The sequence below is a fragment of the Polypterus senegalus genome, chromosome 1, assembly GCF_016835505.1.
Source record: "Polypterus senegalus isolate Bchr_013 chromosome 1, ASM1683550v1, whole genome shotgun sequence".
Classification (NCBI taxonomy): domain Eukaryota; kingdom Metazoa; phylum Chordata; class Cladistia; order Polypteriformes; family Polypteridae; genus Polypterus; species Polypterus senegalus.
The window spans coordinates 74,150,006-74,163,922 of record NC_053154.1 but is presented as its reverse complement, the minus strand read 5'-3'; positions in this window follow the sequence as shown (position 1 = coordinate 74,163,922).

Here is a 13,917-nt window from a genome sequence, read left to right as displayed (position 1 = left end):
TGAAAGTAAGAATTTCACTGTACAGTACTCCGGGGCCATTTCTGGACATAGGCAGACCAGGCAAGGGCCGAGGGTGTCCTCTAGTGGCCAGGGTGCATTATTGCAACTCTCTGTGCAGATTTATCTTTATTTTGTGTAGAAACATTTGTTAGGATTGGACTGGAGCACAAAGAAATGTTTATGTTGTGAGCCTCAGCAGCGCCTGCACTGTCTGCACAATGCACTTCACAATCTGTGTGCTGTTACATACACTAGTGCAGGCAGCGTGCCAGGCATCTCGTGCAACGTGCGGCCTCCTCGTGACCATGTGACAGAGCTGCTTCAACTTCGGCGGTTAGCCACTGCCAGGACCAGGAGTCAGGACTCACCCCCTGGCCTTCCCATATGACGCACAGCTTGCCAGACGGACACACAGCTGGGTCCCAGTCCCCTCCTCCTCTTCAAGCGCGGCGCTGCAGGGTGAGTGATGACCAACCCGGGTGCAAACCAGACTGCAGTGCGTGACTGAGTCCAGGCACCTTCCTCCTGGTATCGCCACTGCCCGCTTGTCTTGTTCCTTGGTTCAGGAGGTGCTATGGTGAGAGAGTGAGCTTGAGGAGAGGAGGTCTTGGGGGCAGCAGACACACTTGCCATTGCACCACCTGGGATTCTTAAACAATACAATCATTACAGAGGGACACATTTAGCACCCTGCCAGTTGCCCCCAAAAAGGCCCTGGTGGTGTTTTGGTTAAATTTTTTTGGGGTGTGGGGAGATGGGGGTGACAGGCACTGTGCTTGGTGTAGTGTTAAATTTAAAGTGGTTCAATTTTATTATTTTATTGTTCTGAATAAGTTTTGTCATTTTTTTTACATACATAATATATATGCAAAGGAATTCTATTTTTATATTAGATAGATAGATAGATAGATAGATAGATAGATAGATAGATAGATAGATAGATAGATAGATAGATAGATAGATAGATAGATACTTTATTAATCCCAAGGGGAAATTCACATTATTATCCATCCATCCAGCTATAGCCCAACTACAGGGTCATGGGGGGTCTGCTGGAGCCAATCCCAGCCAACACAGGGCACAAGGCAGGAAACAAACTCCGGGCAGGGTGCTAGCCCACTGCAGTAGACAGACAGATAGATAGATAGATAGATAGATAGATAGATAGATAGATAGATAGATAGATAGATAGATAGATAGATAGATAGATAGATAGATAGATAGATACTTTATTAATCCCAAGGTGACATACTCCAGCAGCAGCATACTGATAAAAAACAATATTAAATTAAAGAGTGATAACAATGAAGGTATAACAGACAGACAATAACTTTGTATAATATTAACGTTTACCCCCTGGGTGGAATTGAAGAGTCGCATAGTGGAGCAGGACAGTGACAGCATGTCGCTGAAGCTGCTCCTCCATCTAGAGAAGATTCTGTTCAGTGGATGCAGTGGGTTCTCCATGATTGACAGGAGCCTGCTCAGCGCCCGTCGCTCTGCCACAGATGTCAAACTGTCCAGCTCCATGCCTACAATAGAGCCTGCGTTCCTCACCAGTTTGTCCAGGCATGAGGCGTCCTTCTTCTTTATGCTGCCTCCCCAGCACACTATCACGTAGAAGAGGGCACTCGCCACAACCGTCTGATAGAACATCTGCAACATCTTATTGCAGATGTTGAAGGACGCCAGCCTTCTAAGGAAGTATAGTCGGTTCTGTCCTCTCTTGCACAGAGCATCAGTATTGGTAGTCCAGTCCAATTTATCATCCAGCTGCACTCCCAGGTATTTATAGGTCTCTGCACATAGTCACCTCTGATGATCACGGGGTCCAGGCGGGGTCTGGTCCTCCTAAAATCACCACCAGCTCCTTGGTTTTGCTGGTGTTCAGTTGTAGGTGGTTTGAGTCGCACCATTTAACAAAATCCTTGATTAGTTTCCTATACTCCTCCTCCTCCTTATTATATATTTACATTTATTTATTTTTAATTAAATAAGTTATTAACCCGTGTTAGTAGCATATAGCATGTGTCTGCATATGGTCTTGTGTTGGGGTGTGTTGTGGGAGGTATGACAAATTTTATTGCTTGGGACACCAGATAAGTCAGAAGCGGCTCTGCAGCACACTGTATACTTAAAACTACTACCACATTCATTATATATGTTATAATTCTTTTTTTAATTATTAAATTATGTCCACTACTACGGTTTTCCTCGGTCTTTTACGAGAGCCTTACATACACAGCTGAGAACTCTGAGCAGCAGCGCGTCTATGACATCGGCGACCCTCTGACGGACTAAGCAGCCTTATGGAATTGACGAGTGTTTGCTGCCACCTTATGGACCTCGGTGGAAGTGACACAGCAGTATCGAGAGCGCGCACGTTAAGGGACTTGGCACCTGCTTTCAAATTACATGACAATATTCTTAAATGTAATTCTCGGGATTAACAGAATATAACAGATATGGAGGAATATTTCTAACTGACATTTCTATATAACACATATACAACAAACTATATTTTCTGTAATTAACAAGGATATGCGAGCATAATTAAATATATTTCACGCAATATATGTAGTTTGTTATTTATCTATGTATTCAATTATTTCGTCATTAATTTATTTCAATAGTACCACACGCAAAATAGGAAATAACCCCATTTATATAAAATACATTACTAACATAATTAAACCTTGAAATTTACAGCGAAAGGGTGGGTTCTAGCCACTGCTGGTGTTTGATTGGTGCATCGTCGGCCGGGAGTTCTGAGAATTTGCGGTAGATTGGATACAAACTTACGACCATCAGCTGACATACTTTACAGCAGAAACCGAGAAGCAGACGAATTCACAACTTTTTGAATTAAAGTAACCGCTTCACACAGTAACGTAGGGCGATGTTTTCACGCACTTAAGGACGGTCCCAGGCAGAGCTTTGAATCTGAAGAAGAGAAGCCCGCGACAGACGAGCGCTGAAACGGGTAGAATCGTGTGGCTCAGCGTTTCACTGCGCTAACATGCAGCCACTAGAGGCGGGTGTCTCAGAACGACTCAAGCAATCGCTAAGCCCCCCATCACTTGATGAATACAAATCAGGGCTTAGTTAATGTTGCGTCCGCGATCACTGGAATTAAATAAACGATGAAATAGTCGTATACATAAAGAAAAAGTAACAAATATGTCTAAATTAACGTAAACCGTCATAATTTGGGGTGTGCAACGGTTTACTCAATGAGGTATAAGTATAAAATAAACAAAACAGTTGCGTTAAATATTTGGATTAAAATGTATGCTTCATTTGAAATGTTTTAAATCTATGTATTTTCGATTCTAATAAAAATTCGTCGTTTTTCACAATCTGATGGGGCTTTCTAGAATCAAAAGCAACTTCATATTAGCAATTACCGACATTTCCTGAACAAAATAGGTGTTATGTTCATTCCATCTCCAACAAATAATGACTACAGACACGGAGAATAACTCAACAGCAAACACCAAGATGGAAAGACTGACACACTCCAATAACGGGTGGTTTATTCCACAATAAATAATTTACTGCAGGCTTCTACTAGTAGAATCAAGCAGTCACTTCGCTAGGCAGGCTGTTCTACACTCGCAGTGTTCCCGATCGTCGACCAGCGTCTCGCGTCATGTCCCTTTTCTCAGTTATTCTGGTATCATCTGCTAGGCGGTATTTATAATGCCATGTGTGTCTCCACCTGACTTCTCGGACTTGAAAGATATAACGAGAAAGTTCCTGGAACGGAGACATCAGCACACCTGTGAACACCCTGCTGCCAATCACCTGTTCTGAGCCCACCCATCTCTAGACTAACTATTACAATACTTTTTACTCAAATTACGGACTTGTGAAACCAACGCTTCCTTTTTCCCCACAATGCAATGCACACAACACAAGTTTATGTAAATTGGGGTATTAACATCGGCGCTTCACAAGGGCAAAATATATAACAACCGGGTCCAAAAATGTGGATTTTCCAGGACTAGAGTGACAAAAATAGGAGCGAGGAACCCAAAAAACTCAACATCTTGCATAACTAGACATCAACACGTATTGAACGGACTATCGTTCGTGGGGGTTATAATAAATACATTTCATGATATTTAATTGTTTATGCTCTCATACTATTTTATTATTTTAACGAATACCGAGATGGAAAAACTGAGGTACACACTGCATAAAAGTTAAGCCCAAGCCAAAGAATGGGTTCATTTATTTAGCCATGAAAGATTGCACCCCACACTTTTAGAAGTTGCACTTTCCCGCTGTTAGGGCCACGGGAAATGCTTCATTGAATGATTACAACCTACAGGAAGCTACCATGGCTATCCATTGTCGTGTAAACTTGTCTGGTGTCGCGCGTTCCGTCTCCGTGAACCACCGATGACCAGCCAGGCTGCTTTATTCTCTCCTCTGAAGGTCTGATCCTGCAAATAGGAACCTTCCCGGGCTTGTCGGGTGCTGCTCAAACCATCCCGAGACACGTGGACTGTAGCGCTCCGCCCATCCGTGACGGCTGCCTGTCAATCATGCATGCTGCCCCGCCAATTTTCAGGGGACTCTGCAGTCCACCTCAATATTACTTCTTTATTGTCACACTGCACAATGCATTTCTTTATTCGTATGCATATTTATCTATTAAAATAGTCTAAAATATTCCATCAAAGGACAGGAACTTGTCTTTATATTGCAGATCAGTATATGGTTAAAGCTCGTTTTCCATACTTATCAGAAAAAAAAATTCAAAACAGCAAAATTTCCAAAGACCGAAATATTAGCTCAGACATACTTTGAAAGAACGTCAAATCAGCAAAGAAATCTTAAAAATACCAGAAAGCAAAATATAGACATAAATATGTGCTCGCTTACAGGATCTTTAAAAAAATAAATCTAGGCTACCTTTTATCAAAATCCAGAGTACACTGCTCTGCACCGGAGCTCTTCATGCCAGTAAATTAGTGTACTTCATAGATTTTGGTGTGCTGAATTCATGTGAAACTGGAATTTCTCTCCCACAAACCATTTTTCTGAAATATCAGATTCGTTTAAAGAAACACACACACAAAACACACAGTTTTGCAAAATTCGTTTTATGACAAGTATTTTTCATGCCTAGAATATTATTTGAAGTATATTTTGAGCTGGAAAGTTGTAGTTGTCCTTGTTCTTAATGTTAGTTGAGGTGGAAACAACCTAAAATGAAGTATTTGCTACACATTTTTTGATCTTAATCAGTATTTGTTTTCTCTCTTCTTATTTCTTCAAAATTTTTGAAATTTTATTTAGAAGGTTAGATGGCCAGGTCAGAGAGCGTGTACTGGTACGGCATGTTGCTTCACCCACCTCACGACGAAACAGCTCGGGATCCTGCTTGACAACCCCTAGGCAATCATGGAGTTCAGTCCCACCCCCCAGAAATGACCCTTTATCTGCCGCAGCGTGGGCGTCCCCTTGGCCTGGTCCAGCCGTTTGGGTCCTCCACCCCCTGAGAATCGCGCCACATGGCTGTAGTTTTGTAACTGATGCTCATGGAGTCCCAAATAAGGCACATTGTGAGGGAGCAATGGCTCATTTGACACAAAGTCAAACCAATGGTACCCAAGGATTCTCCAGAGAGACACAGTACCAAAGGAGTCCAGTCTTCATCTCAGGTCACTGGATAGCGTCCATGTCTCACAACCATATAGCAAGACGAGAAGCACCAGGACTCTAAAAGACTTGGACCTTCATGTTTTTGTACAGATATCGGGAGCACCACACACCCCTTTCCAGCGACCTCATGACCCCCCATGCTCTACCAATCCGTCTACTGACTTCATAGGAAGAGTCACCAGAGACATGAATGTCACTGCCGAGGTAAGTAAACCTCTTGATGTAGTCGACACTCTCTCTGCAGACAGACACACTGCTGATGGCTGTGCCCAAGAGGTCATTAAAAGGCCTGGATCTTGTTTTTTATCAGGACACCCGCAAGCCCAGACACTGAGACTCCTCGCTCAGTCTCTCGAGTGCCCCAATCACAGCCTCCATTGACTCTGCGAAGGCAGAAACTTCTCCTTTTATTGTCCAGAACAGAGACAGCTGTTGTTTAAGTGCACTTGGGTTCAACACATCCTTAAAAATCCATTTCCTACACTTCCTTTTGGATTTTGTTTTCCTTTGAGAAACATGGGAACGACGTTTTATCTAAACATGGAGAGAAGATCTACCAGCAGCTCTCAAATGTCTACGTTAGCAGGCATCTGTTGGTCATTCTACTGTGAAACACCTTCAGAGGATTATATGAGGGAAAAACTACAAAGTGCTACTCTTTGTAAGTAATTACATTTATTACAATTGTATGTGTAATAGTTCAATATATACTCCCCATGTCTTTTAAAAACATGTCTTTTTTCTGAAAGTGTTTAAACCTTCATCTCTCAAAAACTGTAAACACCTAATAGAACAATTCTGTTCTTCTGTCACAGATGTGGCTTCAGAATGTTCAAATCTATGAAGAACACCTAAAATTTCTCACAGGGGTGAATTTTTTTTTTATTTTTTTGGTGGCAGACCAGTGTTACCGGGTCAGACCTGGTGAGACCAAATTGGGATTAAAATGAAAGAGCAAAGGGAAAACCATCAGGTTTAGAATGACAAAAAGGTACCATATCATGTTAGAAAAATCCAACAACAGATAAAGACATTCTGTTAGTGTCACCAAATCATAAAACCTTGAGTGTGCAGTACAAAAAGGAATCCAATAAACTGCGATATAAATGATTTTGCTAACTGTGAACTTTAAAGCTAAAGGTTACATTTGTTATCAAGCAGTGTCAGCTTCCTGTAATGATCCAGTAAATAAATGGACGTTTGTTAAAGTTGTAGTTAACACTGTCCCTGTAGTGCTGGTAGGCGAGTGATTAACGCGGGTCTGTCACAAGACTCTCACGGCTCGCCTAATCAAACCCTCTAGACACAGCTTGTTTAGCCACGCCCAGTTCTACTTTGGTCCAGTGAAACGTTTAACTCCGCCCAGAATCCACTGGTGTCACACCCATTCCACACGTTGTTAGTGTGTCGGGCCACAGTGACTGTAAGCGCGATATGTCAGGTTATCAGACTTAAATAATGAGCCTGGTTACACAATGTGTGCTGGTTATCTGACAAATAATGACAAGTATTACGTGAACCAAGCTACATAAATGTCCGATTTTCATCATTTGCACGCAAATTACGTACCTCCTTCCAGGGCCGTACTTAGGATGTTTGGGGCCCTGGGCATAATTAGACTGTGGGGGCCGTAATACGTGTAGTATTAGCTACAGTTCTGCCACATTTGACCTGTTTCCACTGGGCACCGCGTGGAGGTATGTAGCTAAGCCCAGCGTGTGCAAAATGTGCAGTGGTACATATTTTTTATAAATTTTAGAGCATTTGATTTATTTTTTCGTCACAATTAAAAAGTGTGCTTTTTATACGGTTTTCTATTTTTTCAACCAAATTAAAAAACTTGGGCTAAAGAACATTCCAGAATAAAGCTCAAGCAACAAAATCAACTTTTCAACCTTAAACACTTGCAAAATTTTTAATTAATGCAGAGTAATCAAGCGATTGGATGCCGTCTCGCTTAATGGACATTAATGCTAAAGCATTCAATCGTTCTTGTAACATGGTTGTCTTGAGGTAATTCTTGAATTATCTTTAGCTTAGAAAAGCTGCGTTCCCCAGCAGCGACAGTAACTGGTATGTTGCTTGTTGCTTACTGCTGGTCGGTTTTGAAATCACTAGGAGAAACGCACCTTTTCGGCCACGACAAATTTCAGCAAAGCTCCTTTTTCTTTCGTTTAGCAGCACTGGACGGATAACTGTGTTTCATATTAATATGGTACGTGCAAAACTGCTAACGTGAATAAGATGCAGTTACAAGCGGAGTACAATAAGGCCAATGCCAAGACGAAAAAGGGAAGAAAGCGTTATACACGACAGAAAAACACGGGAAGAAGTCCGCGGCCACGCTCACGATGCAACCGTGGTCTGAAACGGAATGGTCTCCTCCGATGAGAGCACTCTATTTATTGACTTTTGTGGGGGCGTGTCGTAACAGGGCTCCGCCTGCGCCTGCGCCTGCGCCGGGCCCTGGCCATAGCGAACGCCCCAAGCCCTAGTTCCCTGTTGCAGCGTCCCTGCCTCGGGAAAGTACGGTGGCCCTGAAGGGCAAAACACACACGTTAATTTGCATTTTTATTTTTTTGCTTGTGCTTTCAGTTTTTAATTTGTGTTTTCCATTTTTTATTTGCTATTTTCAATTATTTTAATTTGTGTTTTCCATTTTTTATTTGCTATTTTCATTTATTTTAATTTGTGTTTTCAATTGTTTGTATGTGTTTTTTTTAATTTTGTTGTACTTTCTGTATTTTTGTTGGTGTTCAGGGCAGTAAGCTTAGCATTAAACTTCATAGTACAGATACGTAGCTTGCGTCGATCTTAAAAAAAAAAACAAAAAAAAAAAAAAACCTTGAATGATGGGGCCTCGGGCGACTGCCCTGCTCCTTCCCGTCTAGCATAGAGCTCAAAAGGACCCAAACACTGAGCAGAGATGTCTCTCAATTACAGGTGGAGTTAAATGTTTAATCCTGCCCTCATTTAGACACACTCCATTCCGGATGCTTCTCTGCCAAATGCATCAACGATCAGAACAAGAGAAAATGCAGGCTGGAGCTGACACTGGGCGAGCCTCCATGGATGGCCGTCGATCGGGGGCACAAGACAGTGACTGAGCTGGAGAGACGGATTCCGCTCAGACGCTGATCTTTGGATTGATAAAAAATATATATTAATACATGAAGTTATAGGATTTTAACGTAAAGTCAGTAGCTGGCTACTTACTGATACTTTCCCATTGTATGTATGGTGTAACGTTGATTGTGGTTTATATGGATATTGATTGTTTTGTAATTTATTGTTTCGTATTATACATTTATACAAAATTAAAGATCTAAATAATTCAACTAACAAATACATCATCTGTTTATATCTCTCCCTGTTTTCCCACTCCATCCAGCTCCTTCTCTAAGTTCTCACCAGTCACATCTGCGTCTGTTAATAACCTGCTTTGTAAGATGAGTCCGACTACTTGTGTACTGGACCCCATCCCCAGCACACTACTTACATCCTGCCTTCATGCCATAATCCTGACTGTTACAACAATAATAAACTCATCCCTTGACTCTGGCTCTGCACCGCTCACTTTTAAAATCGCTTCTGTAACCCCCAATGTTAAAAATGTCTGGTCTTGATGCTGACAATCTTAACAATTTCCGGCCTATTTCCTACTTACCTTTCCTATTAAAAGCTCTTGAGTGTGTTGTAGCCTCCCAGCTCACCAATTACTCAACCACTAATAATTTGATGGAACCCTTTGTGAAACTGCTCTGCTACGGGTAACCAATGATTTGCTTATGGCAGCAGACTCTGGACAAACCATCATATTAAGTTTGTTGGTCTTGGCAACAGCAGATCCAGCTCAGCGCCAGTCACACAAGGAGTTCCTTAAGGCTCTGTCCTCGGCCCTCTTCTCTTCTGTATTTATATGCTTCCCCTTGGCCATATTATTCATAGCTATGGGCTGGGTTATCATTTTTATGCAGATGATACTCAACTCTACTTCAATGTTAAAAATGGAACTTCATCAGAGCTTTCTCAGCTCACGACCTGCCTTAGTGAAATTAAAACCTGGATGGAGCAGAACCCTTTAAAATTCAACTGCAACAAAACTGAACTCCTGCAAATTGGGACTAAAGTGCAACTTAATAAAATGAGCTCCTTCCCAGTCAATCTTGGTGGTGATCTCATCAGACCTGCCTCTACTGCAAAGAATCTTGGTGTCATTTTTGATTCCTCCCTTTCTTACTCCACCCACATAAATCACATTAAGAAACTTTCTTACTTTCACCTCCGTAACATATCCCGTGTTCGCTCCTTCCTCTCCTTTTCTAATGCTGAGAAACTTGTCCATGCTTTTATCACATCCCGCATCGATTATTGTAACTCGCTGTTGGCAGGTGGCCCTTCTAATCTTATATCACAGCTCCAGCTTATTCAAAACTCGGCTGCAAGAGTCCTTACTTGAACCAGCAGCAGCAAGCACATCACACCCATCCTGCTCTGTCTTCACTGGCTCCCTGTGTCTTACAGAATCGAATATAAAATCCTACTAATAACCGACAATGCCTTAAACAATCTTGTGCCAAACTACATCAGTGACCTTCTCCATCACTATGTGCCTGTCCACCCACTAAGGTCCTCCGATTCTGGCAATCTTGTTGTGCCCCACACTAATCTTCACTCCATGGGTGACAGGGCCTTCAGCTGTATAGCGCCCAGACTCTGGAATGACCTACCGAAATTAATCAGGTCAGCTGACTCCATGAATTCTTTTAAAAAACAATTTAAAACTCATCTGTTCAGGAAGGCTTTTAGCTCGACTTGACTTTATTTCCCTTCTCTCAGTTTACCTCTGTCTCAAGATGGTAATGTAACCTGTGTGTGTGTGTGCGCGCAAGACCATCAATTATGTTGTCTGTTAGGCTTTTCTCTGAATTTACTGTCTTAATCTTCTTTATTTATATATCTGGTTTGTACAATGCTATATACTGTATACCCTGCCATTCTTTCTTATATTCTGTAAGTGCCTTGAGCATGGGAAAGGCGCTATATAAATAAAATGTATTATTATTTACTTTGATGCTTGATGTTAAGCCTGCATATGGTAGTATCAATTGAGGTTACAGGGTTTGTTGGTGAAGGCTTTTAAAATAGGGGGAATTGTACTCATTTGTACTTTATACATGTCTGGGCAGCTAGGGAGTTAAAAAAACAAAATCTATCGGGTTTGATCTTTGTGAGGTTCTTTTATAAATAAAGTTCATATTGCAATAAAGCACTGCAGCCTAAAGTGAAGTATTATTAACACTCAATAGCCAATGTTGTAATCAGCAGTGGCGTTTCTGCATTAAGGACCAGTGGGTCTCAGTCTCACCAGATGCTTGTGCTAAATTAGCAATAAGCACCCCTCAGGAATTTAACTTACTAGCTGAAATACCCGACGTTGCCCGGGAGGAAATTTTTTTTTTGTTTGTTTGTTTGAGAAAAATAGAATTAAAAAAAAAATGAAGACTTACTAATGTGCTTGTCTTGCAGTATTGTATGTATTTTGTCATCCAGCTGACGCTCAGAACGACCAACTTTATTTAGTTTCAAAAGCAACAGGGACAAAGAATGCTGGCAGTCACCTCCAGTTCGCCCTCTGGTGGTCGTTCCGAGTGTCAACAGCATGATAACATGCATACAAGTGGGTTAGGGTTGATTGTACCCAACAGTACTTTTAGTTGACCAATGAGGGACATGTGTACCAAATTTCATGAAAATCTTGCTCCAGTCATTCGGAAGTGATGTTGGAACACACACACACTGACTTTTATATACAGTGGTGTGAAAAACTATTTGCCCCCTTCCTGATTTCTTATTCTTTTGCATGTTTGTCACACAAAATGTTTCTGATCATCAAACACATTTAACCATTAGTCAAATATAACACAAGTAAACACAAAATGCAGTTTTTAAATGATGGTTTTTATTATTTAGGGAGAAAAAAAAATCCAAACCTACATGGCCCTGCGTGAAAAAGTAATTGCCCCCTTGTTCAAAAATCACCTAACTGTGGTGTATCACACCTGAGTTCAATTTCCGTAGCCACCCCCAGGCCTGATTACTGCCACACCTGTTTCAATCAAGAAATCACTTCAATAGGAGCTGCCTGACACAGAGAAGTAAACCAAAAGCACCTCAAAAGCTAGACATCATGCCAAGATCCAAAGAAATTCAGGAACAAATGAGAACAGAAGTAATTGAGATCTATCAGTCTGGTAAAGGTTATAAAGCCATTTCTAAAGCTTTGGGACTCCAGCGAACCACAGTGAGAGCCATTATCCACAAATGGCAAAAACATGGAACAGTGGTGAACCTTCCCAGGAGTGACCGCCAACCAAAATTACCCCAAAGCGCAGAGACGACTCATCCGAGAGGTCACAAAAGACCCCAGGACAACGTCTAAAGAACTGCAGGCCTCACTTGCCTCAATTAAGGTCAGTGTTCACGACTCCACCATAAGAAAGAGACTGGGCAAAAACGGCCTGCATGGCAGATTTCCAAGACGCAAACCACTGTTAAGCAAAAAGAACATCAGGGCTCGTCTCAATTTTGCTAAGAAACATCTCAATGATTGCCAAGACTTTTGGGAAAATACCTTGTGGACTGATGAGACAAAAGTTGAACTTTTGGAAGGCAAATGTCCCGTTACATCTGGCGTAAAAGGAACACAGCATTTCAGAAAAAGAACATCATACCAACAGTAAAATATGGTGGTGGTAGTGTGATGGTCTGGGGTTGTTTTGCTGCTTCAGGACCTGGAAGGCTTGCTGTGATAGATGGAACCATGAATTCTACTGTCTACCAAAAAATCCTGAAGGAGAATGTCCGGCCATCTGTTCGTCAACTCACACTGAAGCGATCTTGGGTGCTGCAACAGGACAATGACCCAAAACACACCAGCAAATCCACCGCTGAATGGCTGAAGAAAAACAAAATGAAGACTTTGGAGTGGCCTAGTCAAAGTCCTGACCTGAATCCAATTGAGATGCTATGGCATGACCTTAAAAAGGCGGTTCATGCTAGAAAACCCTCAAATAAAGCTGAATTACAACAATTCTGCAAAGATGAGTGGGCCAAAATTCTTCCAGAGTGCTGTAAAAGACTCATTGCAAGTTATCACAAACGCTTGATTGCAGTTATTGCTGCTAAAGGTGGCCCAACCAGTTATTAGGTTTAGGGGGCAATTACTTTTTCACACAGGGCCATGTAGGTTTGGATTTTTTTTTCTCCCTAAATAATAAAAACCATCATTTAAAAACTGCATTTTGTGTTTACTTGTGTTATATTTGACTAATGGTTAAATGTGTTTGATGATCAGAAACATTTTGTGTGACAAACATGCAAAAGAATAAGAAATCAGGAAGGGGGCAAATAGTTTTTCACACCACTGTATATGATATTCTAATATTTATGTGAAACCTCCGCCTTGTCCTCTTTAACTATTTTTTACAATTCCGTCATATGCTCAATGTAATTACTTACCTGGAAGAATACGTTTTTATGGTGTGTGCAGTGGTCCTCTTGCCAGGTGCTGCAAGTCTGTGCTCCTTCACCTCCACGAGAAGGATGCCAGTAGGATGATGCTCAGATTGAAATCTGCTGCAAAAAGAACAAATATCTACGTGTAGAAAATCTTTTTCAATGGTTTGCCAGCCTCCCACTCTACTGGTCAGCAACAGATGCCGGTGTTCAAGCCATGCAGGGTGTGTTCTGCTTGTCCTTTTTTTAATTTTTAACATCAAAGCCATTCATTTCTAAACACATAAAAATAAAAACTGCCGTCTTTCTTAGCACAGCTTAGGTCAGATCCTTGGTCTTCATCCTTCTGCTGGTAATGTTATACTTGTCACTCTAATCCGTCCGTCGTGAGGCACAGCAATCACCAGGCAGTGAGCAGCCCATCACAGTGCGTGCACACACAGGCTAATTTAGGATTAATGAACACTTTTGATTATTATTTTACAAATCAGTTCCTTTATTGTGCCCGATTGCAGCTTAGCAGATTGTTTTTCCATTTCTCACACTTTCTGTGGGGCGGTGGGGAGTCAAAGTCTGTTACAGCAGAAGTGGACGCAAGGCCAGAATCAACTGTGGATGAGGCACCAGTTCAATTTAGGACACAACCTTTCACAACTTGAGTAGCCAGTCAACTTTACATGCATGTTATTTAATTAAATACCAAAAGTACTTTGGTAAAACATG